At 44.0% G+C, this 23,859-nt stretch overlaps 1 protein-coding gene and 1 long non-coding RNA gene across 16 annotated transcripts in view; one reads left to right on the forward strand and one right to left on the reverse strand.

Moving 5' to 3' along the window:
- Ptprm (protein tyrosine phosphatase receptor type M) overlaps nt 1-23,859 on the forward strand; it is a 675,227-nt gene that overhangs the window by 354,845 nt on the left and 296,523 nt on the right. The gene's annotated exons all lie outside the window — the stretch shown is intronic.
- LOC110350854 (uncharacterized) lies at nt 2,112-6,323 on the reverse strand. Of its 2 annotated transcripts, XR_002397772.2 has the most exons (5): nt 6,234-6,323; nt 5,176-5,293; nt 4,915-5,048; nt 4,349-4,529; nt 2,112-4,013 (listed from the first exon to the last, which is right to left on the reverse strand). It is a non-coding gene; the product is annotated as an uncharacterized LOC110350854 (long non-coding RNA). The 2 variants fall into 2 exon arrangements; XR_015442453.1 differs by having other exon boundaries at nt 4,915-5,293.

Below are 23,859 nucleotides of genomic sequence, written 5' to 3' on the forward strand. Positions count from 1 at the left end.
CTCCTTGGAAAACGGTTGGCCACTTATCTGCTCCATGAGAAACTTAAACAATTACCTAATGTTTATTTCTGCTTTCCAATTCTGTTGTAAGTTGCAGGTCGTGTAGGCTGTTTGGTAGTAACTATTTTAGTTAATACATGCTGATCACACTCCTCAGTCCTCACCCACTTGACCATAACTGTTGCAACTGACTGGAAATTAAGGCTGTAAATTTTCAGGTGGAACTTCAGTGTCCCTGCAATCAATACTTTGCAGATAGTGCTAACAGTTTTTTCTATGAAATATGTTGGCTGGTGAGTAGAAAATCGATGCTTGGGAATGAAAAACAGGTGTCAAGTTTGATAGGAACATCATGCATGTGATGTTTGGGGGCCAGAGGGTCCTGTCAGCCCACAGCAGTAAGGCTGTCACTTGCAGTATGCATGGAATTAATGAAAATGCCAGAAACAAAGCCGCCTGGACAGTGAGCGAGTTCTGCAAAAGAGCTCAGGGCACCGAGGCGTCTTCCTACCCGCCGTGAGCGGGTGCCTCAGCAGAAGGTGATGAGTGGAGGGAGAGGAGGCTGCTGCAGTATGTTCGTGTGGATAGGAAAAGGCAGGCCAGGGAGCCAGGCTGGCCTCTCCCTGTGCAGCAGGCTCCTTCCAGTGTCCAGCAGATGCGTGTGCTTGTGGGGAGCCATGGCGCAAGATTGCACCTGAACTGCAGAGTCGTTGAGCCAGGGTAGATCAGTGGTCTGATCAAGGCCAGGTCAGCTTGGTAAAGAATAGCCAGGCCTGGAGCCGGGGTGAGGAGAGAGCAAAGGGAAAACGAGCAAAGACAAGTGCACAGCACTGGCAGCCACGCGACTACTGGCACCTGGGTAGAAAGTGGGCTCACAGTCAGGGGCCCAGGAACTGTTCTGCAGCTCAGTCCATTCCCGTCCACAGGGAGTGGCATACCGAGAAGCCTGGACACCCTTAGCAGCGATTTGTGTTCACGGTGCTGTCTTCCTCCAAAACAGATGCAAAGTATTTCTGAGGGGTCCGAGAAATACAAAGTTACAAAGTGAAATTATGAAATTCAGCAAGTCTGGAACCACACTGCCTCCATTCGAATTCTGGCTCCTCTGATTTCAGCTGTGTAAACTTGGGCAACTCCCTAGCATCTGCCTCAGTCTCCTCATCGGTATTAACAAGTTATTGTGCGAACTGACTAAGCTGCTCAGGCAGGTCCTTGTGTCAGCGCCCACTGCACAGTTGGTGCGAGGTGCGCATTTGAACTCACTGTTGTCGTTCCCATTGCTGGTCCCTCTTCTCCCACTGCCGTTACATAAAACATAACTAAGAATATTTTATTTATAAGAGCAATAAATGCACATATCTTGGACAGAAACCTAACCGGGATATTATAATAAATGGAGGATTTCATATATTAAAAGTATCAGTTCTCTGAAGAGCAATCTATTAACGTAAATAATATCAGTTAAAACTTCTGTAAGAAGTAAATATTTTTAAAGTTTATTTGGAGGATTATAAGTGAAATTACTAAAAAAAGAAACGAAAGTGAGAGAGGATGATTTGCCTTACCATACCCCTAAACATACTATATAGTTATTTTCAGAAAAATACACTTCAGTGATAAAAATAGAAAATGTAGGCATATGAAATTTATAAAGTAGCATTCAGAATCTAGGTGAACAAAAATCAGTTGCTTAATAAATGGCTTGGGGACAGCAGGATTGTCATTTGGAAAAATGTTGTTAGATGCTTATTTAATTTTTATGAAAATACAAAGATCAATTAAGGTTTAACTGGAAGAAAAAAAATAGAACAGGTAAATGTATTTGCAGTCTTGGGCATTGAGGAACATGAGATTCTGCTCAGCATGGACTAAAACCCAGGACCATTAAAGGAAATGTGCTAGATTTGACTACTTATTACAGGGTTGATTAACACAAAAATCATCTAAAAAGAAAGACAAATGACAACCCAGAGAAAATGTTTGAAGTAAATACTGGAAGTTTAAAGAAAAAAGTAATAACATCTTCAATATATTATTCATCATGAAAAGTCAGTAAGAAAAGAAGGAATGCTATACTATAAAAACAGTCAAAGAATTGCAGTAGGCAGATATGAAAATATATTAAGATGTTTAATATTTTTAAAGTCAGTACCAGTTCTAAATAGATAACATACAGATTGAAGGGATAAATTTTGGACATATATCAAATTAGCAAGTTTTTTCTTTTAAAGAAAGTACCTATATGGGTAGATGGTAACATGGTAGTGGTTGACATAAGAAATTACTCCATATTGTGTATCTTAAACCACCAGACAATTGCTCTTTCCTAGCCCAAAGACCAGAAGTCCAAAATTAAGGCACTGTGGGGTCACTCCTCTCCTTGGAGGCCTGGGGGTGGGGGGTTCCGTCCCTGTGTCTTCAGTACTGGCAGCTAGCACTCTACTGGGCTTCTGGCCACCTCCCTGGGATCTCTGCCCCCTTTTGCGGCCTTTCCTCATCTCTGTCGCATCTGTCCTTTGGAATCAATGAGTGCACAGATGTTTGGATGTAGGGCCTACCGCAAAATCTAGCGTGTCTTCATCTCTGGATCTTTAATGACATCTACGAAGACTTTTTCCAAGTTAGGTCACGTGTACAATTTTAGGAGATGAAGATGTGTCGGGGGGGGGGGGGGTCACCACTCACCCACACAGTCTGCCCTCTAGCCCCAAACATTGATGCCCATTCTGTGTGTGAAATACATTCACCCTACCCCAACATGCCTCAAAGTCTCAACTCCTCACATTAGGCTTAAATCTCAAGTCAACTTCATCAGTTCTTCATCGTCTTCGTTATCTGCATTACTGAAACCCTGGGCACCATTTATCCAGGGACAAAATCCCCCACCACCTGTAGACCTATGAAACCAAAAAAACAAGTTCTCTACTTCTAAAGAGGAGAAATTGGCAGTAATAAGGGAGGGGCCACAAGTCTATGGAAATTCCTCAAAGCCCTGGAAATAGAAGGTGCCCTAAGATCCAGCTATCCACTCCCAGGCATATATCCAGAAGAAATGGAGTGAGCAGATCCAAGAGCTGCCTGTGCCCATGTCTACAGAGCACCCCTCAGAGGACCTGAGATGTAGAATCCACTGTGATGTTAAGATCAGTGGTGGCGAACCTATGGCACATGTGCTACAGTGAGCTGTTTGTATCGTTGAAAGCTCTAAAAGGTTCGCCATCACTGCTACAGAGGAATGCGTGGAGGGTGAGGATATGGTGCAGCACACAGTGGAATATTGTCCAGGAACAAAACATAGAAGATGCAGCCCTCCTGTCTTTAGCAGTGTGAATGGGACTGAAGGGTATGATCTGCAGTGACGTGAGTCAGACACAGAAAGCCAAGTATCACATGGGTCACTTAGGCTTGGGAGCTGAAGAAGTGATTTCATAGAATTCGAGCATAGAATAATGGTGAGTAGAGGCTGCAGAGGGTAGCAGAGAAGAGGGATGTTGGATAATGAGTACCTAAATCCATTTAAATAAGAGGAATTAATTCTAATGTTTACAGCACAGTAGGTTGCATGGAGTTCACAACCACTTGTTATGTACCTTACATGGAACTAGGGAAGTTTCAAGTCTCCTGCCACAAAGATATAATAAATGTTTAAGGAAATGGAAATGCTAATTGCCCTCATTTGACCATCACACAATGTATAAATAATGTACACTGAATTACATTGTATCAGTACTGTGTGCCACTTACAAAAATGTAAAAAAGGAAAAGCACAGGAAAAGATATTGTGCCTTCTGTATGCCCAGAAATTAGAGCTTTCTATATGCAGTGGGCATTCTACCGGGAGAAGTACATGCTTCAGTGTAGCCCCTTAGTAGAAATTAGGAGCTCAGCTTGGAAATGAAACGAAAGTTGCCTCCTGCCCAGTGTCACCCAGCTGGAAACTGGTGCTGCCCAAGATCTCTGATGGCTGCCTCGCTGTCCACACTCCCACATGCACCTTCCGGACCAGATGGGAGCTGCAAGGAAGGCACAGAGAGGACATGAGGCATGTTGATGAAAAACAATAGTTGCGGTACATGTCTGCTCAGAATTTAGTCTGATATCAGGAGACCAGAGAGGAAACAAGATGTTCCACCCTTAGATATGGTCTCCATCCAGAAAAATAGCCTGTAAATCAACTTTTTCAAGGAGAAAAGTAACTGTAAAAAGAGAGTACATCTAATTTTAACTATTCTTATCCACCCCACCCACCAGAAAAAGAAAGAAAAACCAGAGGGACACAAGGAAACAGACGGCGGGTGGCCTTGTGACTGATGGCAGCACACAGGGGAACACCTGCATCCAAACTCACCAAACTCTGGATGCTCAGTAGGTGCATTTTACACCTCAGCAGAGCTGTTTCAAAAAGGAAGGAATTGAGGTTGAGGGAAAATGAGGAAATGATCCACTTGGAAGGATTGTAGAGTCTTGACATGGTATATTTATTATGCTCTGATGATGCCTTGCTGAGTCTTTGAGACGCGTCCAGGTCCCTGGAAGAATGAGGTACCAAGTGAAATAACTGGTCCAGCTATTACGGAAGTACAGCACAGTCGGGGAGTTTTGGGGGGGACCAGCCCCACCCCGCAGAACTTTGAGCCAAATGGGGCCATTTCCCTGGGAGGAAGAAGGAAGACGGGGGCTGAGGACCAGGTGAGCTGGGAGCCGCAATCAGGACACCTCCGGAAGGCAGGAGGAAAATGGGTGAATTCTGTGGCACTGTTCTGACCCAAGAGACAAAACTTTCTACCCGGCTGCTCTGAGGCAGTGCAGGCTGAGGCAAAAGCAAAGTAACAGGCTGGAGATTTTTTAGAGAGATCTGTGCATCGGTGAGGGAATCGTACCCGATTCCTCCCCGATCCCTTTTTCAACACTAACCTAATTGGAACCAGGCTGTCAGGTGAAGACTTCCGTTTGCATTCAGTTTCTTCAGGGAGGGAGAGTGGAGCTCAGGGCCAAGATGGCGCATATGGAAAGTGCGCATCGTTACCCGAGCGCCTCACGCGGGACTTCTGTGGGCAGAGTGCGGTGTGGACCCTCACCTGCGGCCCACAGGTAGGACTTGTGCTCTCGACTGTTGCTTCTTCCTTCCACTGTCGCTTGAGCTCTGGTAACACCAGAGTCACTGAGATGCCTTACCTGAGCACACGTGTCATGTGGGTCCATCTAGATTGGATATGTGCTGTCCTGATGTAAAGGTTTCTGTATTTACAGATGATAATGCAGATGTTCTCTTCAGGCCTGTAGCAGCGTGACTCTAAAATACAAGAAGTTTCCTCTTTGCTGAATGTTTGTCAAACCCTAAAGTTTAAGCTTGAGGAATTTTCTCTGCCTATGATGTAGAATTATGAGCTTTTGTTTTATAAATGGTGTCATGCCTTAAGAGAGTGTTCCGTCCAGAAATGAATGATCTAGACAAAATATGGAGGCTGTGTGTAAGTGAAATATGAGGGTGAGTAACACATGGAGGATAAGGGGAAAAGTCTCATTTTTAAGGCTGTCTTCTCAGACTAGATTAAGACTTTAAGTTTGTGTGTTTTTCCTTGTAGTAGTTTTGGGTCTCTCTCACATTTAATGCCTTCATTAGATGGAATTATCACATCACCATCTCGTCTACTTAACAAAATAAATTCCTTATATCCTTGCTAATTTTCAGGCTCTCAGAAATGAACTTGTGAAGCAGTATATTTTGTGCCTCAGATAATGGCTTCTTTAGATGTTTGAAAAGTTCCCCTTTGCTTTTTAGACATGATTTTACTATTTAATTACTGAGGCAGCAAACTGTCATTTTTCTGTTGCTGATTCAACATCTGAAGTGCGAGAAAGCCTATATTTAGTTAACTGCAATTATTGAAAAATACCCATTCCCCTTGAGGTACTGAATTTCTCATTTTGAGAAATGAGTTAAATGTATATATGCATAAAAACAGTTTGAATTCTCCATCCCCTGATATAATTTCACAAATCTTCTGGGTTCTAATTCTCTGATTACATTTTATTCTCAATCTAATTCAGATTTTTAAAACATTTAAATGAGTTGATATGTTAGTCACTGTGTCAAAATGCCTGAGGTAACCAACTTAAAAGGATCTCATTGTTTCAGAAGTTTCAGTCAGTGGTTGGTTGCCCTTATTCTTTTGGGCCTCTGGTGTGGTAAAAATCAGGGCAAGTGCTCATGGCAGAGCAAAGCTTCTCACCTCAAGGAAGAGACAGGAAGGGGACGCTGGGTCCCATTACCCTTCCAAGGTCACTGTCCTAGTGACCTCACTTTCTCCCACACAATGAGAAATTCCTCACTCCCTGAAGGTTCCTGAAGGTTCCCAAGGGTTCCTGAAGGTTCCTAAGGGTTCCTGAAGGTTCCTGAGGGTTCCTGAAGGTTCCTGAAGGTTCCATAGCCTCCTAGTAGTTGGCAACCAAGCTTCTAACACAAGGGTCTGGGAGGGACATTCCAGAGCCAGACGATTGCAGTTAGATTTATTAATTCTGGCACTCTTAAAGTGAGGCCCAGTGTGAGTTGGGGTAGTGCTGTTATAATCTGAGGATCGAGAGGTAGAGACAGCTCTGGAGAGAGGCCCAGGCCCACAGGTCTGGCTGTGGTGGCAGGAGCTGCACTGTGGCGTTTTAGCTCTGATGTGCTCACATTGGTCTGATAATTTGGTTTCTTTCCTCTTGTTTACGAGTCCTCACTGGATCTTGAACATGGTTCTGTTTCTGAAACTCTTATCATGTACTGTCATGATCTATGCAGGGCTGGGGTCGTAGACCCTGCACTCCTTGTCCTCTTCCTGTCCTTAACAGGTAATACATGCCTAGCCGTTGTTCATTGTGCCACTGTGTGCTCTCCCCGTGTGCCACTGCCAGTCTTTTAGGGTAGAGAGACATGGCTGCCTGTGCCTCCCTGGACTCTGACCCTGCCCTGCGCTGTGCCCCTGGCATCCCTAGATTCACCTCTGAAAGGGATTATATCTCGGGAATTTCAGAAGGAAGTCACTTGTCACATTAATCAGATTTTCTTTGGCTTCCGCAGGAGGCAAACAGCTGAAAGAGTAGGAGAAGAAAAGAAGCCCATGTGGTTTTAAAAATAGACACTTGGTTTTTGGGTGTTTTTTGCCATCAGCTACCTCTTGAGTTTCAGCAGGTAGACATACCCTGAACCGCAGTCTGGACAGTGTTAATTGGGTTTCTGGCAGCTATTGAGTCAGCCTCTTGGTTTCTATTTTGCAAATCTTCCCCCTCCTTTAACTCTGGGGAAGTGCGAAATGACGGGAGTCACACATGGCCAGAAGCAGAACGTTTACTAGGGTGAGTTTGAGGGGTGCATTGTGGGGAAACAGACACGTGTTTGCGACATCTCCAATAGGTCTTGGTGTTAGTAAATAAATGGAAGCATTTTTAGCTTATTTTTTTGCCAGAATTATGTTAAAACCTGATTCATTTTATGATTTTGTGCAACTCAGAAGTAATTACCATATTCATAATTCTGTAAGTAGCAGATTTTTAATACCTAGATTATTAGAACCCACTAGATTTATTGTCTAGAAACCAGCCTTTGAAGTTAATGAAATGCACTTGTCAGTGTTGCTGATACACATTACATCTTGTATATTATTCTGTTTGTGTATAAACTATGCATGAGAAAATGAAACTTCCTAAGAAGTTCTGGGAACTTTTACAAATTACTGTGTTTCTCTCCTCGATTATATGATAGTTGTTCGGTTCTGCTTTCCTACTGAAATTAAAGGAAATTTTGGGCTGGGGTGTAACTCAGTGGTCAAGCAGGTATTTAAAATGCCATAGGCCCTGGGTTCCAGCCCCAGCACACACACAAAATTAGTTAATTAAAGGAAGTTTCATCTTAATTTTTATTCGTACCAAGTTTTTAATGTGATTTTAGAATCATTCCTTTCACACTTTATACCTTTGCTTAAGAATATATAGCACCCCTGCTTAGAATACTACTTAATACATTAGTATTCAAAAACATGATCGTATTTAGTATTATTTACAATGAGGTATTTGATACATGGTTAGATCCGTATTTTAAATTTTATTTATTTTTTAAATTGATAAAAATGATATTCATTTAAGGTATACGTATCTTTTGAAAGATATATACCTGGTGAGGTAGGTAATGGAGCCTACTTTTCTGACCTGAGTGATTTTCCAGTGTACAATACATTGTTTTTAGATTTAGTCACTGTGTTGTACGGTAGAGCTCTTGAAATTACTCCCATGTCTCATGGCAGATCTACATGTATTGTTTTTCAGGATAAACACTTTTTAGAGGTGGCAGATAATTTAGATAAGGTTATAGATGTTGTGTCTTGGAGAACACCTTCCGACAGCATACATACCTAGACCCTGGTCAAAAATAATAACCTGAAGATTCCAGTTAAAATACATGGGGCCAGGCATGATGTCACACATATAATCCCAACGACTCTGGAGGCTGAGGCAGGAGGATTGCTTGAGTCATGAGTTAGAGACCAACCTGGGTAATACTCCAAGACCCCATCTCAAAACAAACAAGCAAACACATTTGGGCTGGAAGTGTGGCTCAGTTGTAGAGCACTTTCGTACCATGTAGACCCTCAGCTCCATTTCTGTGATCTCAAAAAGAAAAACAAACAAAACACAATTTAAAAATCCTTTTCAAATCTATGGCAAGCCGTACCTACTGCAAAGTGATAGGCAAGTGAGGGCCCTCATTTTCTTCCTCAGCTTTACTGAAGAAGCAGCAGTGTGTGTGAGATGGAAGAAAAGAAAGCCCTGGGCATTTTCCCCATGAGCAGAGCATCAAAGCACACAGGCAGCCTGGAGACCCCCCCTGTTCTCTCCTGGGTCCACCACACCGGGCTGTGCGTCCATCCTGTCCCCACTTGGGTCAGCCTCCTCTCGAGAGACGCTGCTGTGTCTGCCTTGCTGCCTCTGTGGTGTGACCCGGTCTGAGCTTGCAGATCTCCTGGCAGCTTGGCTGAGGTTCAGCTCAGGGACCTGTGGACAGTGCATGGGTGCTGGCCAGCGTGCTTTCTTTGAATAATACGTAGTAGGAATTTCACAGTTTATTATTTTTCTGCCACTGGGGGTGGAGCTCAAGGCCTCACACATGCCAGGCAAGCATCCTACCACTGCTCCACATTCCCAGGCTTGTACTACCTGTTTTCTGTGTGGCAGCCAAGCATGAACCTTGCTGACTTGATTTGTGCCCAAGCAATTTTCCCACAAGATTGTTTTTGGGCAGGGAGTGGTCATGCAGACCTGGGTCAGCTCACCCTGCTGTTTGAATTCTGGGTGCAAGGTTGCATTGAGCTGGTAATTTTTACACTGTTATTAAAGTTATGTAGCAAGGAAACCAAAAGCTCACTTGAAATTAAAGATATAGTTCGAGGTCACTGGATTTAAAGGAACAGAATCTCAAAATACATTTGAGAACAGTGATGTATTTTCATATGAGAAACTAGAGAAAGAAGGTTGGGTCAAAACCTAAAAGTGAGTTTCATTTCATTTGTTGTCTTTTAATCTCAGGGTTTTCAGTGCTCACATCTGTGCTCTTCTCTGTCTTCTTGCCAGATGTTGAAAACAGTTAACACATAACTGCCTGGTGAGAGCTATTTCTATTTATTCCGGGCCCAAATGCACCGAGCAGTTCAGTCCCTGCATTGCAGAATTAACTTGCCCAAAATGGATATTGCATTCTACGTTCTTTGGTGCGGCCTGATTACACTTATCAGAATCTAACCATTTAGAGAAGCATTAACTCTGCTATTTAGCCGTGCAGCGTTCATTGGTGACATTTGTGTAGCACAGATGGGTTTGACTGTGCAGGCTCCTCTCGGTTCAGTCAAGGCCTGTGTCCCATTCTAGAGGTGGCTAAGCTCGATGGGATAATGGTTTTGAATCAGTGCGGTTTGTCAACAGCAATAGGCTGTGGAGACAGCAAGCAAGTCCTCCTCCATCTTCTTCAGTCTGATGTATCAAACAACAGATCCCATTTATTTTTGTACAGCATTATAAACAACTTCTGTGCCCAGGCTTTCCTGCCAAGGATGGAGCTGCTCAAATCTGGGAAGACTGACATCATGGTTTATCATTTCACCAGGTGATTTCCATGGCATCTTAGGTGCTTGCATGGGGCGGGGGGGGGGGGGGGCGAGGAAGTATTGCTCAGGTGTGGCTTGTGGAGAGGGTTCAGTAATGCCCTGAAAGCTGCTCTCCTCCAGTGCCTCAGTGCTGAATGCCCACCCACTGGACACTTGGTAGGGCTTTGAATTTAGATGCCCCATTAAAGCACAACCTGGGTTACTCTGCCCCGAAATGCACTTTGTGTAAAAAAAGCCAAGCGTATTTGTCATTTCCAGTACCCTGTGGTTGTGTTTTCTGCCTCTGGAAAGGTGACCGCGGTGCCCTGCGTTGTGGTGTCATGGCGGGTGGCCCCGGGGCTCAGCGGCAGGTGGCTGTCATTCTGTGTGGCCCTGCAGCAGAGCCCTCCCAGGAGCGGACCGGCCGTGGCAGACCCAGCCCCTCTGTTGACTGAGATGGGGGCCGTGTCCCCTGGGCGCAGTTGGGGTGCACTGCCACTGCACGGGGTGAAGTGAAAAGTATACGTCTGTGTTCTTTTATCTTTCACGTACAGCAGGACGCATGTTTCCTTCATGCACAGGCAAGAAAATCACAAAGACCTGTGCTTGTCTCTCTTTAGAACTCTCTAGAATTAGCTTGTCATGAAATGCAAGACTAATGTGCAGTTGTAAAATCTGCTGCCAGCCTTTTCCTCACTGCTGCCTGATGGCTAAGTAGATTTGGAAATGAAAGGGGTTATTATAAAGTGATTACTGAATAGCGAGGTATGTCATTTTAAACAAGCAGCTAAAATCTCTTGGTGAGACGTTCAGTCTGTAGTCTTGTTTTGTATCATTCATGTTTAAGACATGATTTTGATTGTGGAGGAGTAATCAAGCACTAGGGTAATTTAAGAAAAAAATATACTGGGTGATATTTTCTTTCATTCCTTATTAAAATACATTAGAATTTAAATGAGGCATTCTCTAATGTGTGGAACTATTAAGTACACACCAAATATAAAAACCCACAAACCACTTGGCTTTAGTTCAGAGTTAAAATTCCCGTACTTGGCTAGAAACCTATGTATCTTCTTTTAAAATTCAAGTGAAATCTGTTGTAAAATAACATACTGAAAGCAGCATCTATCAAAGAATGAGTGGCTTAAAAATTATAACTCTTAATACTGTCAGATTCATAGGACAGGGCAGCCACCTTGAAGAATCTTAAAAGAACCAACGAAAACAAAATGAAGTCATCTTTTCCATCATCCCCTCTTCTTTCTGGATCCTTCTCCTGGGAATCAACGTCTTCTGTGTGGGTGGCTGACAGTCGCGTCTCCTCTGCCCCACAGCCCCCTGAGCCGGGGTGCAAGCGGTCAGTGGTGGTGTCTGACGGGTGTCCCAAGGGGACCCTCCGGGCAGTCCCGCAGCTCTGCACCTCCAGTGTGAGTTTCTCCTGGCCCTGCCTGCCTCACCAGCTACACCCTGTGGCTGTGTTCAGGATGCCTCTCTGCTTGGTCCAGGCCCAGTTCCCATGGCCGGTACCATCTTCCCGGGACCTCCAGCCCAGCCCCACCTCCTGGCTTTCTCTCCCTCGAGTGGGTCAGCGTCCACTGCCCAGGCTGGGTACAGCTCTTCTCCCATGGAGAGACGTCGCTGTGTCCTGCTCGGGCCCTGCGCCACGTGGGGGAGGGATAGAGGACCTGCGGCCCACATCTGGCTGCCTGCTTCTGATCCTCCAGCATGCTCACCCCAGTGATCCATGAGCAGATCCCATTCCAGCTTAGACCCATAGACCAAGCACACAGGTGCTCGCCTGTCACAGTACCTGACCTCCCATCCCAATAATGAGCCTGAGCTTTGCCCTGGGCTCCATTCCGTGCCGAGACCTTGCCTGTCCTGGCGGAATTTCCTGGCCATTTGGCCTGAGAGGCCCTGGCTGTTGCTTCTTCCTCACTGTCGTGTGTCCTCCTGGACTGTCCCCAGCTATGGCCCTCAGTCCCATGGCAAGGTCTTTATACCATCACTTGCTGTTTGAGTTGGCACTGGAATCTGGGCGGTGGGTAAAGTGAATTATTCGGAGGTTATGCTGTGTAGCCAGGCACGTTTGGAGTCCTTTTTCCCTTCATCCGTGTCCTCCCCAACCCTCGCTCCCGCTCTCCACCAGAGATCTGCCCCCAGGACACTGAGTGCCAAGGACACATTTCCATTGGAAATGACTGGGAACTAGGGAATCTTTACAGCGTGACTGAGAACTTTGAAAGGAGAAGGCAGCGGGAGGGGAAGTGGGGCTTCTGGAGAGTAGGGAAGTGAAAAGTTACAAGGAGCAAGCACTAAGTGTGAGGCACCTCTGGGTCTGGACCTGCCTCAGAGCAATGGCTCCTCCCTCCTGCAGGGGCCAGCGGACACCCTGTGCACAGAGAGTCTGTGGGGACCGCTTTCCTCTTCCTGGGTGGGCCCTGTACCGGTGTTGGGGTCACTCTGGGGTGGGGCTTGAGCTGCTAGGAGCTGTATCCTCCTCATTCGGGTCCCTGCAGGCCAAGACTGAGACTTGCTCAGAGGAGGGCTGAAGGCTGGCGAGGGTTTGACCAGGGAGAGACACTGTTAGCTCTCTCTCTTTCCCTTGGGAAGAGCAGAGACTCATGGAATTGGTGGCATTTGAAAAAGAAATAGATTATTTGACCCAGTAAATTAGCCTGCCTGGGGTGTGGTGGGAGGCACAGACCTCCCAGAGAGTGGAGGGAGCATTTAATTCGAGTGGACTCACCACACAGCTGCAGGAATCGAGAGAGTGCCACACTGGCATGGGATAAACACAAACATCAGCGAACATCGGTGGGCTGGAATGGGAAGGTTAGAAACACGTCCGTTATGCTTATGGCCAGTTCACTTTCAGCAGTAACATCGACGCCACTCAATGGGGAAAGGATAGTCCTTTCAAAACACAATGCTGGGTGGCTGGATCACCACACGCTAAGGAGGACAGCTTCGTCCCTACCTCACACCATGTACAAAAAATGGCTCAGAATGGATCAGAGACCTAAACATAAGTAAAACTTAAAAACTCTTAGGAAAACAAACAGGCATAAATCTTTGTGACTTTGGGTGAGGTGCTTTCGAGATAGCATAACAAAAGTACAAATGTTAAAAATAAGAATAGGGAAATTGAATATAGTTAAAGATGTTTGTGTTTCAAGAGATACCATTGAGATAATGAAAAGACAGCCCAAAGAAAGGGGGAAAGGTTTTGCAAATCATACCTCCCACAAAGGACTGGTATCCAGAGTATGGTAAGAAAACCTTATAACTCAATAATAAGACAAATAATCCACTTAAAATGATTAAAGAACATGAGTAGCAATTTTTCTGTAGAAAAATACATATACAAATAGCCAATAAGCACAGGAAAATATGCTAAACATCATTGGAAAATGAAAACCCAAATTAAAATGAGGTACTACTTTATACCCACTAGCATTATTACAAGAAAAAAAATGCTGGAAATCACAAATACTGGCAATAATGTGGAGAAGCTAGTTCCCTCATACATTGCTGGTGGGAATGTGAAATAGTATCACCTCTTTGGAAACTATGCATCTCCCTGAATGGTTCCACATAGGGTAACCATATGACCCAATATGACCCTCCTACTTACCTACCTGAGAGCATTCCTGACACATACGAAAACACACATCCATGCAAACCTTGTGTGTGCATATTCACAGCAGCGCTATGCATGAGGGCCAAAAGTAGGAACGGCTCATAGTTCCTGTCAACTGAGGAATGGGTTAAAAACTATGTAGTAATCAGTCTTTCCCCTGGAATATTACCTGGATGTAAAAAGAAGTGAATTCTGACATGTGCTGCAGCATGAATGAACATGCTACTAAGTAACAGGAAGCCAATCACACCTGACGGCGTACTGTGTGATCCCAGTTTCAGGAAATGCCCAAACAGGTGGATCTCCAGAGACCAGAAGTTGATGACCCTGGCAGGGGCAGGAGGTGAGAAATGAGTGACAGCAAATGGATACGGGGATTCTTTTGAAGGGATGAAAACGTTTTAAAGTTAGTTGTGGTAGTGGTTGTAGAACTGTGTGCGTGTGCGTGTGCGTGTGCTAACCACCATCGAATTGTATACGTTATATGGGCTGCTTCGTGGCATTTAAATTGTGGCTGTAAAGGGTGTTGAAGAAAAGAGTCTGAGCAACCCTGAGAATGGCCGTCCAGGGACACTCCCCCAGGTCCCAGCTTTGATGTCCTTAGTGTCTCTGATGGCAGCAAGTCTGACGCAGTGGTGTCCACTTGTCTTCCAACAGTGGTCCCCCTCCCTCTGCTGAGGACCAAAGGGGGCCCCGGGCTCGTAAAGCTTAAATGTGCACAGCCAGGAATACTGTGTACCTCAGTGTTAATCTCGCATCTCTTTTCTGTCTTTTCTCTAGCTTATAGTGAGATTCTTGTGTTTGTTTTTCTTAATTAGTTTCCAGTTTAGCATGAAAACAGCCGTGAAGCTGTGTTTTGTGTACCACCAGCCCCCTTGGGCCCAAATCCAGGCGGCTGTCAGCTTTCCTGGTTGAATGAAGGCACCCTGTATTCTCAGCGTCCCCTGCCTGCTGACATCAGTCAGAGGCCAGGCACCTCCTGTTATTCAGCCAGGCCTGCTAAACATGGCCCAGCCCGGACATGCAGAGCAGAGGCCTGACCACAGTTAGTGTCTCTTGGCAAAGTCCGGGACCTGGATGCCCAGGACAAGGCCAAGGTCGCTGCCTTTCCTCCCTGCTCAGGTGTGTGTGGCCTGGTCCCACCACCGCGCTCTGCTCTTTCTCTGTGCAGTGTCCGGGAGTTCAGGCGCGCACTGCACCAAAGAGCTTGGCCTCTGTTTGCAAGACCAACTCTTCGCTGAGGATTAGACTTCAGAAAGAATAAAAAAGTTCTTTTTGGTTTTGTTTTCGATTTTTACTGTTTATTATATCGGTGGCGCATTAAAGTTATTACCTGTGGATTCTCATGAAAATTCTAATTTTCAGCATGCTGAGAAACGTGACTGTTTTCTTTATTTCTCTGGGGTTTTTTTGTTTGTTTTGGTTTTCGAGACAGGATCTTGTCTTGCACTCATGATGTCGTCCAAGCCCAAGCACAATGTCACCCACAGTATACACCTCAAACTCACAGTGACCCTCCTGCCTCAGCCACCGGGGTGCTAGGATTATAAGTGTGTGCCACCATGCCCTGCATGACTGTTTTAAACTAAACCAAACACCGGATGACAAGTGAATGCTCCACCATATTAAGATCTCTCAGTGTATTGTGTGGTCTAAAGTTACTTGTAAGCAATAGTCAAGGGACCATCCTTCTCAGTAATAAAAGTTTTCCTTGGGAAATAAAAAAAAGAAACAAATGTCCATGCTCTTTTTAGAAGTTCAGTAAGGAATTGACTATAGAATTATCCTTATTTTGTGATAGCTCCATTACTATTTTACTCAAGAGAATGATACCTGGAAAATATAGCAAGTCCTTCTCTCAAAAAGAAAGGATGGTACCAAGCAACCTAAGAATATGATCGTTGGGTGTCAGATCAGCCACACAGCATGCTCTTTCCAGTGTTAAGTGGGTAGTGTGTGCACGTGTGTGTGTGTGTGCGCGCGCGCGCGTGCCGAGGGCTGCAGGACCCACGCCTCCTCCTTGCAGTTATGGACAGTGGGGCCAGAGAATGTTTGGGGCTTTCTCCAAGTGGTGTGAAAAAAACTAGGAGACAAAAGTTCATTTGGAGGAGAAGTTCTGGGCAGCCATTCATAAAAAAATGGCGCAGACCACTCCTGAAGGAGTAGGGGACAGGGGCAGCCCCAGAGTGCTGGAATAAATGACCATGCACCAGCGCATCTTCAGTAACTAATGGATTGATTTCCTGGCCTCCAGGAATACAACAAAAACATCCACATCGCCTTTCCATTTTCCAATCAGGAAATTGAGCTTTCTTATGTCACCTTGGGCTTCATACTTGAAAGGGTTGAAAAGCAGCAGTGCAGCATCTTCTGGCCTTGCTGGGAAAATGGGATGGATCCTGAACAAAGCCTGCTTTGGGGGAGCCAACAGGAAAATGGAGTAATTTGTTAGCAAAATGTGAAGATCATTCAGCAGGGAGGCGAAGTAACAAGCGCACATGTGTGTGTGCGCGCGCGTGTGTGCACCCGCGCATCCTGTTTTATTTGGAGAATAGAAGTCATTCCAAGTAGAATCTTCTCTCTCTCTCTCTCTCTCTCTCTCTCCTTCCGTCTTGCTTTCACAAGAGACACTGGAGATTAAACTTGGGGCCTTCACACTTCGCTACATCCCCAGCCCCCTTTTTAAAATTTTGAGATAAGGTCTCTTTAAGTCACTAAGTTGCCCAGGCTGGGCTTGAACTTGGAATCCTCCTGCCTCAGCCTCCCAGAAACCTGGGGTTACAGGAGTGCATCACTACGCCCAGCTTCTTCTCATCTCTTTACCATAAGAGCCCCTGTTCATGTTCTCCCTGATCTTCAGTCCTCAGTCCCCAGTGCCGTGCCAAGGACACACTGTTCTACCAGCACTGCACATTCTACACTCATTCTCCAACTTTCCCAAGAAGGTAAACAACATGGAAAGCCTAGGTTTGGGGAGGTTCTGTGGTGCCCAGGATTGGACCCAGGACCTCCAGCACCTGAGCACACATTGCAGCACTAAGCTCCACCTCCCAAGCTAGGTTTGCAGTGAGGATGAACTTATCCATCGTGTGCATTTTAAATGGAGGGAATCACTTTTAAACAAGATGTTGATGAAACACGGAAGAATAATTACGGTATAGCCCTCCATCTAGCAGAGTTGAACATGAAACCATTTGCCCAGATTCCTAAACAACTTCAAGTAGAAAACTAATGAAAAGAGATTGCAGCACCAACATAGGCAGCTCTGAACGCATAGACAGATTTTATGTACCTTCTATCCACTTAGTATGAACTAGAGAGAAGGGTTACCTATGGGTAGAACTAAAATAGCCCTTGGTTGGCTTTTTCCCCTTCACTAATCACATCACTTCCATAAGAAAGTGAATGGTTTGGTCCTCTTTTGCCTTGGGTAAAATATTAGATCCAAATTTCTAAGGCTTTCTGTGGGTATCATGGCTTTATGAGGGTTACAAAAGGTCAAAACCCATTCCAAACCAGTTTTTGACAGTTCTGAAAAACTCTGTGAAAATCATTTTCCTCCTCTTGCTTTATATAGTCTGAAATAAATACCAAGGAAGTCTTGTGCTGCAGACTCATTGCGATTCACACAACAGCTTCCCGTCCAGTTCATCTATAGGATGAATTGCAGCCTTTTGGTTCTAGGGCATGGAAACAATTCAGGATTCTAATTTGGAGCCGGCAGCAGTGTTTCCTCCATGGAGATGAACTTTACATTTTGGAAATGTCACCGAGGCTCGCAGGCAGAAGCAGGGCTATTCCAGTGGGTGGGAGCCAGTGTGTAGTGTCTGGGCGACGTGGCAAAAGCAGCAGAGGAGACAGAGGTGAGGGTCAGAGCACAGGAATCGGGAAGGGCCTTCCACACAAACCAGGCCACGACTTCACTTCCATCCTTGTTCCTACCAGTGGCAGGATGCCGTTTGTTCTGTGGCTGAATAATACTCCAATCTGCATATCCACCACATATCCTTTGGCTGTTCACCCTTTGCCAGACACCTCACTTGGTGCCCTTCCGTGGCTGGTGTGAGCAGTGCTGCAGGTAGCACAAGTGCAGACAGGTCTCCCGCATACAGGGCTCATCCCCTGGGCTGTAGACCCAGGAGAGGGACCACTGAGCATAGGCAAGTTCACTTCTGGTTTTTTGAGGAACCTCCATACTGCAGTACTATAGCTGTGGATGACATTATGTTAAATGAAATAAGCCAGGTGCAGAGAGAGAAATACAGCATACTATCATGCGTACTCAGAGGTTGAAAAGGTTGATTTTTAAAAATTTTTATATTCAGTAGGAGGGACATTATCTTATTATTTGAAAATTAATAGAACTGATGTAGAAAATACAAATTGCGTAGTTGCTAGCGCAATTAGAAGGGTTTTTAATTACATTCTTTTTCCCCACTTAATGAAACCCAAAATGTTGCTTCATTTTCATTGATTTGGTCAACTACTAGACATCCAACAATGCATATAAAAACTGCTTTGAAAGATAGTAAAGACAGTTTGCAAAATAGCTATGCTCTCTTACATGTATAAGACAAAATTTTGGTAACGTAAGAATATTTTATATCCTACAATCACCACACAATGTGTTATTTTTCTTAAGTTACCACACATTACATTTTCCAAATATATTTTTGCAATAATCTGATTAAAGAACAGAGCAGTAACACAAGAACAGGTTGATTTCATAGAGGCATAGAGTAGTGTACTGGTCACTCCAGTCTGGGCAGAAGAGTAGGGGAAAGTGGCAGGAAGGGAGGCTGGAAAACAGACACCAAAACAGTGAATTGGGAGGAATAAGCTTCAGTGCTCTGTAGCCAAGCAGAGCGGTTGTAGCTTATGTTTTATTATGTATTTTATAAGCAAACACAGAGCGGAGCTCAAAGGCTCCCAACACAAAGAAATGATAAATGTTTAAAATGGAAATGCTGATTTCTCAGGTTTAATCATTACACATTGTATACATATACTGAATAATCACACTACCCCATGATATGTATAATTATATCAAAAATTTTAAAGAATAAAAAGTAAAGGAAATAGGTTAATATTGGAGACATGGAGCTATTTCCTGAATTAACTTATAAGAGCCAAAGAACTGAGAAAGATGCTTACTATTCATTAATCTGTATTAATTACCTTTTAATAAGTATGTGGATTGACAAGTAAGGCAGCTTTGGGGATGAACATTGCATTAGATATGGGGTGAGCTCTGTAACTTGATTGTTACAAAGCATGGGAATAAACGTACAGCAGCGCGTGATCAAAACATGTTCACGGGGGTTTGAACATGTGGCTCTGAGAACACCCTGAGTTTTCACTGCAACTAGGAAGAAACATAAAGCAGTTTGATTTGCAGCCAAGATGGGAAGAAATTGAAGACTACTCTCTGGCAGATCAAGGGTGACTATCACTGCCTGCACATGGACCCAGCCAAGCAGAGGTATTAATTTCCAGAGAGAACTGTATTTGAAATGCAGCAGATCGGTTTGCTTGACTGGTGTGGAAAGCAAGAAGGGGATTGTGATCAGTTTAATAGTTGTGACTTAGTAATGGGAACGTTTTTTATTTCATTCCGATTCTAAGCAAGCTTCAGATAGATGCCCTTTGACCCAGACAAAGTGTCACGTCGGAGGCGAGTCTGACAGTGGCATGAGGGCCACCTTAGATTATGGAGGAAGAAGCACAGTTGGAACCTCCGGGGAAATGCAGTTTAAGTACTTATGGCCTGTCCTCATAATGCAGTCTTGTGATGAGTTGATGGTATTTGTTTTGTGGGAGAAACTCCATACACTTCTGTCAACATGCATACCTGCCAGTGTATTCCCTTCAGCAGGTCTGGTTTATCATAAGCTGTGGGATTACGAGTGACCTGTGTGCTCCCTAGGGAATTGCAGTGCATCCGTACACAGACACATCCATCCATCCGTCTGTCTGTCTGTCTGTCTATCTATCTCAGAAAGCATACCTTTTGATCTAATGTACACAATTTAACTTAATTTACACATTTTGAATTGCGCACTAACACACATGCACGCTGATTCAAACAGAGCCACTGTATGCATTTGTGCAGGCGACTCGGGGCATAAACACAGTGAACACACAGCGCCCGTTGGTATCATAAAACTTAGAGCTGTAGCTTTTTGAGGCAGTTTTCCAGCAGCTGACCCCTAACAGGGCCTATAGGAAGGGGCTCTTTCTACTTTTGGCAGAGGGAATGTTGGGGTTCAGACCTGGAATGACCCCCAAAGGAGACATGTGCTTGGAGGTGGAACCTGTGTAAGGCGATTGGGCCACTGGGGTGCTGTATTCATCAGAGCCAGCCGAGTGTGATGTTGGGGCTGGGCAGAAGATGCAGGCCGCCGGGCAGTGACCCGAGGGGCCTGCCCCTCCTCTGCCTCCAGCTCCTCCGTCCTCCCTCTGCTTCCTGTTCACCATGACATGAGCAGCTCTCTTCTACCATGCCCTTCCCGCCTTGGACCCAGCCAGATAGGAACTGAACCCTCTGCAACCATGAACTGAAATAAACCCTTCTTTAAGTTATGGCAGTGGAGGGTGTCTTGTCACAGCCACAGGAAAGTCACAAAGACGGAATTCTGTCTCTCTTAGTGGCCCCGAGGGCCCGTGTGGGCCAGCTGCTGTGGCCTTGGACAGTTAGCTGCCTGGGTGACTGTCTCTCCTGAGGTGAATGTCCTGAGATTTGTTTTGAATGGAGCTGTAAACATCCAAGAATGAAGAATGAGGTCCCCTTGGATGTCCCCTAAGCATGAGAACTAGGCTGAGGCCCAGCCTTCGGGACCCTAAGCCCAGTTTCTGGGAGGTAGATGTTCCTGGCTGGAAGGCTGAGAGGCCTTCAGAGGAGAGGGCTGTGCCTGGATGTCACCTAACAGGGCTCATTTCCAGCTTCTGGATGCACCTCGGGTTAAGGCAGTCTTCAGTGACATAAGGTGCTGCTGCTTCATGCTGGCCTGGTAGACACTGTCCTCTCCCACCCAAGTGGACCTTTGTCCATATGTCACAGATGGACATATGTGTCTGGAGTACTCCTGCCTTTCCTGTAATAATCTTTTCTTAAAGTTGTTACGTAATCATTGACACAACCGAAATAATATACGTGTAACCTACGTAAATTGTGCAGCCTAAGAATAATAGACTCTCCAACCTAAAAACAGAATATCCATGTTTGCACAGAACTGTATGATTATTTTTCCCATCTTATCTCTCTGCTTCCAGGAGAGAGATAATCAATATCCTGAAGTCTCATGCAAATTTTCCTTTGCTCTTCTCCTGTTCTATTATTCTAGTAGTTTTATCATATATGTATGTATTAAACAATTTCCTTTTGCATGTTTATCTGCTTTATAAAACTGCATCTTAGTAGTCGATTGTAACTTGTATTTTTTACTCAATGCTGTGTGTTTCAAGGTTCAGTAGTGCTTGTACTGTAGTTTATTCATTTTCACTGTAGTATAAATTTCCATCGTGTGAATATTTATGTGTGAACTACCCACTGGACAGTTGAGTTGTTTCCCTGCCTTTCTCTTTTGTTCTTTTGACAACGATGCCGCTGAAGACATTTCTGCACATATGCCCTGGTTTTCAGACTCTTTCTACACACCATGAAATGTGTCCTTGTGACCAGGTTATACAGTATCACCCCTCCCTTTTGACCTAAACCGCAGTCAAATGTTCCTTTTCCATTCCCTTTCTTGCCAAGTGGTGCTGGGAGCATGTGACAGGGGACCTGTCGCACTGCTCCCGAGATCACTGGGAGGTCTCAGCTTCTCTAGCCGGGCAGGGCCTGAGTATCTGCATTCCTGGTGCCCTCCAGGCCGAGTGAGACTCCGCTCTCCTCAGCTTCTCCAGGGACAAGAATGGCCTGGGCTACTGCTTACAGTGCAGTGCTGGAAACTGGCTAAAGAGCAGTGAGTCTGAGCTCAGGGCGTGACCCCTGGGAAGCCTTATATCCAAACAGTGTGCCAGGTTGTGGTCTCATCGGGAAGGACAGCATGGTCCTGGATGTAGAGCTAAGGGTAGAGAGCTCTGTCCCCAGCCTCCAAGACGGCGCTGCGGTGTGGTCCTCAGGTGTGGACCCAGTTCATGCCCAGCACCCATGTACATCTGCCTCCTGCTGCGCTCCACTGCGCCGTAATTGTTCATTTGTTCCAGTTTCAGGAGTATAAAATGATCCTAACCTTCATTTCCCATGTTAATACTATGCTTGACCATATTTTCATGTTCATCATCTTTTTTCTGTGTTTTTGTGAAATTCCTTTTCTTAACATTTACCAGTTTGTCTTCTGAGTTGTCATCTTTTCCTTATGTTTTATAGATATTCTATATATAATCTTGGTATCCCTCCTTTGTTACATTGTTGTCCTTTAAAATCCTCTACTCCTCTGAGATGCCTATTTGGATATTTTTGTCCTTATTCTTTTCAGTGGGTTTTCTGTTCCTTACAAGAATAGGGTATGGTTTAGTTTTTTCTTTATGGAATATTTTGAGAAATACAAGTTCATGATTTGAATGTACGTACTGTACACCATCAAGCATTTATAAGACAGTTTTTGTTTGTCAGTTAGGAAGTATCTCCTTATCCTGAGATCAGAATAATAATACCCCATTTTCTATGTAAACCTTTTTAAAATTTTTGAGTTTTGTACATTTAGACTTTCATGTACTAGGGCTTGATCTTTGTGTATGGTCTATGGTAGGAATGTGCTTCTGTTTTCTTCCTATGTGGGCAGCTTTTCTAGCACCTGTTGTGTTTATAATATAACATTATTTCTGTTCTACTTGATGAATATTTTGTTAATAACTTGTTAATTTGATAGGACAAATTTTTCCTACTCAATTCTTTCTCAGGAGTGTTAGGACTATTTTGAAACCTTTGATTTTCTTTTTTCCCTATTTATTTTTATATTTTTGTTTATTGTTTGTTCGTTGTACAATGCTGTGAATCAAACCTGGGGCCTTGTGCATGGTAGGTAAGTGTCCTACCCCTGAGCAGCACCCCCAGCCTTATTTATTTTTGAATCAGTTCATCAAGTTCCTCAAATTTCCAATTTTTTTATTGAAATTGCACTAATTCCAGAGAACAACTTGGAGAAAATTGATACTTTTACAGATGTGTCTTCCTGTTCAAAAACATGGTATTTAACTCTTTAATTATTTTGATCCTTCTGCCTTTCAATAAAGTTCCAGATATTTATCTATTCTATTATTGGTCTCTTGTAAGATATATGCCGGAGTACTTTATATCTTTTGGTCTTATTGTAAATGAAAAAGAAATTAGTATTTCAGTGTGTGTGTGTGATTTCAATACTGATTTCATATTCAACCACCTTGCTAAATACTTGCTATATTTCATAACTTTTATATCTGTGTGCCAAAATATGCACATTGTCTGTGTATACAGTTTTGTTTCTTCTCTCATTTTTACCTTTTATTTCCTAATTGAGCAGAACACTAAGAAAATGTTGCTCATGAACAGTGAGGATGAGTGTCTTGTGTTGTGTCTTACCTTGTTAACATTAAGAATGTTTGCTAATGAGGGTTGTAAAAATTTCATTTATTCTTAATTTGCTAAAATTTTATTATTATTAATGGATATTTTCACAAGTGTTGTTCCTGAATCAATTGAAATGATTATATGTTTGTCTTCTTTAACATGTAAATTTGATGGATTGCATGAATGGATTTTTAAAATGTTAAATCATTATAAGTAACTCAGTTGTGCAGTGTTGCCTATGTATAAGCCTGGATTTGACTATTTTGTTTTGAATTTGTATTTCTATGCTCATGAAGGAAATATGTGGTCCACATGCACATCCTTGTTTGGTTTTGGTATTAAGATTACCAGTGGCTTCATCCTTCCTAAGGCCCTGTGACAGAGAGCATGGAAGTGTTACAGTCATTAGATATTGTTGGTGAATTGATGCTTTTATCATGATACAATAGTTTTCTGTGTTTCCTAGTGCAATACTCAGTGTTTCTTTGGGTTAGTATTCACCACTCATCTTTCTGCATTTGTTCATTTTGAACTTTTTCTGTATGTGTGTG

This window comes from Heterocephalus glaber, unplaced genomic scaffold (genome assembly GCF_053883595.1).
Source record: "Heterocephalus glaber isolate CG9 unplaced genomic scaffold, H.glaber_assembly_v1.0 deba00000331, whole genome shotgun sequence".
In the NCBI taxonomy this organism is placed as follows: Eukaryota; Metazoa; Chordata; class Mammalia; order Rodentia; family Bathyergidae; genus Heterocephalus; species Heterocephalus glaber.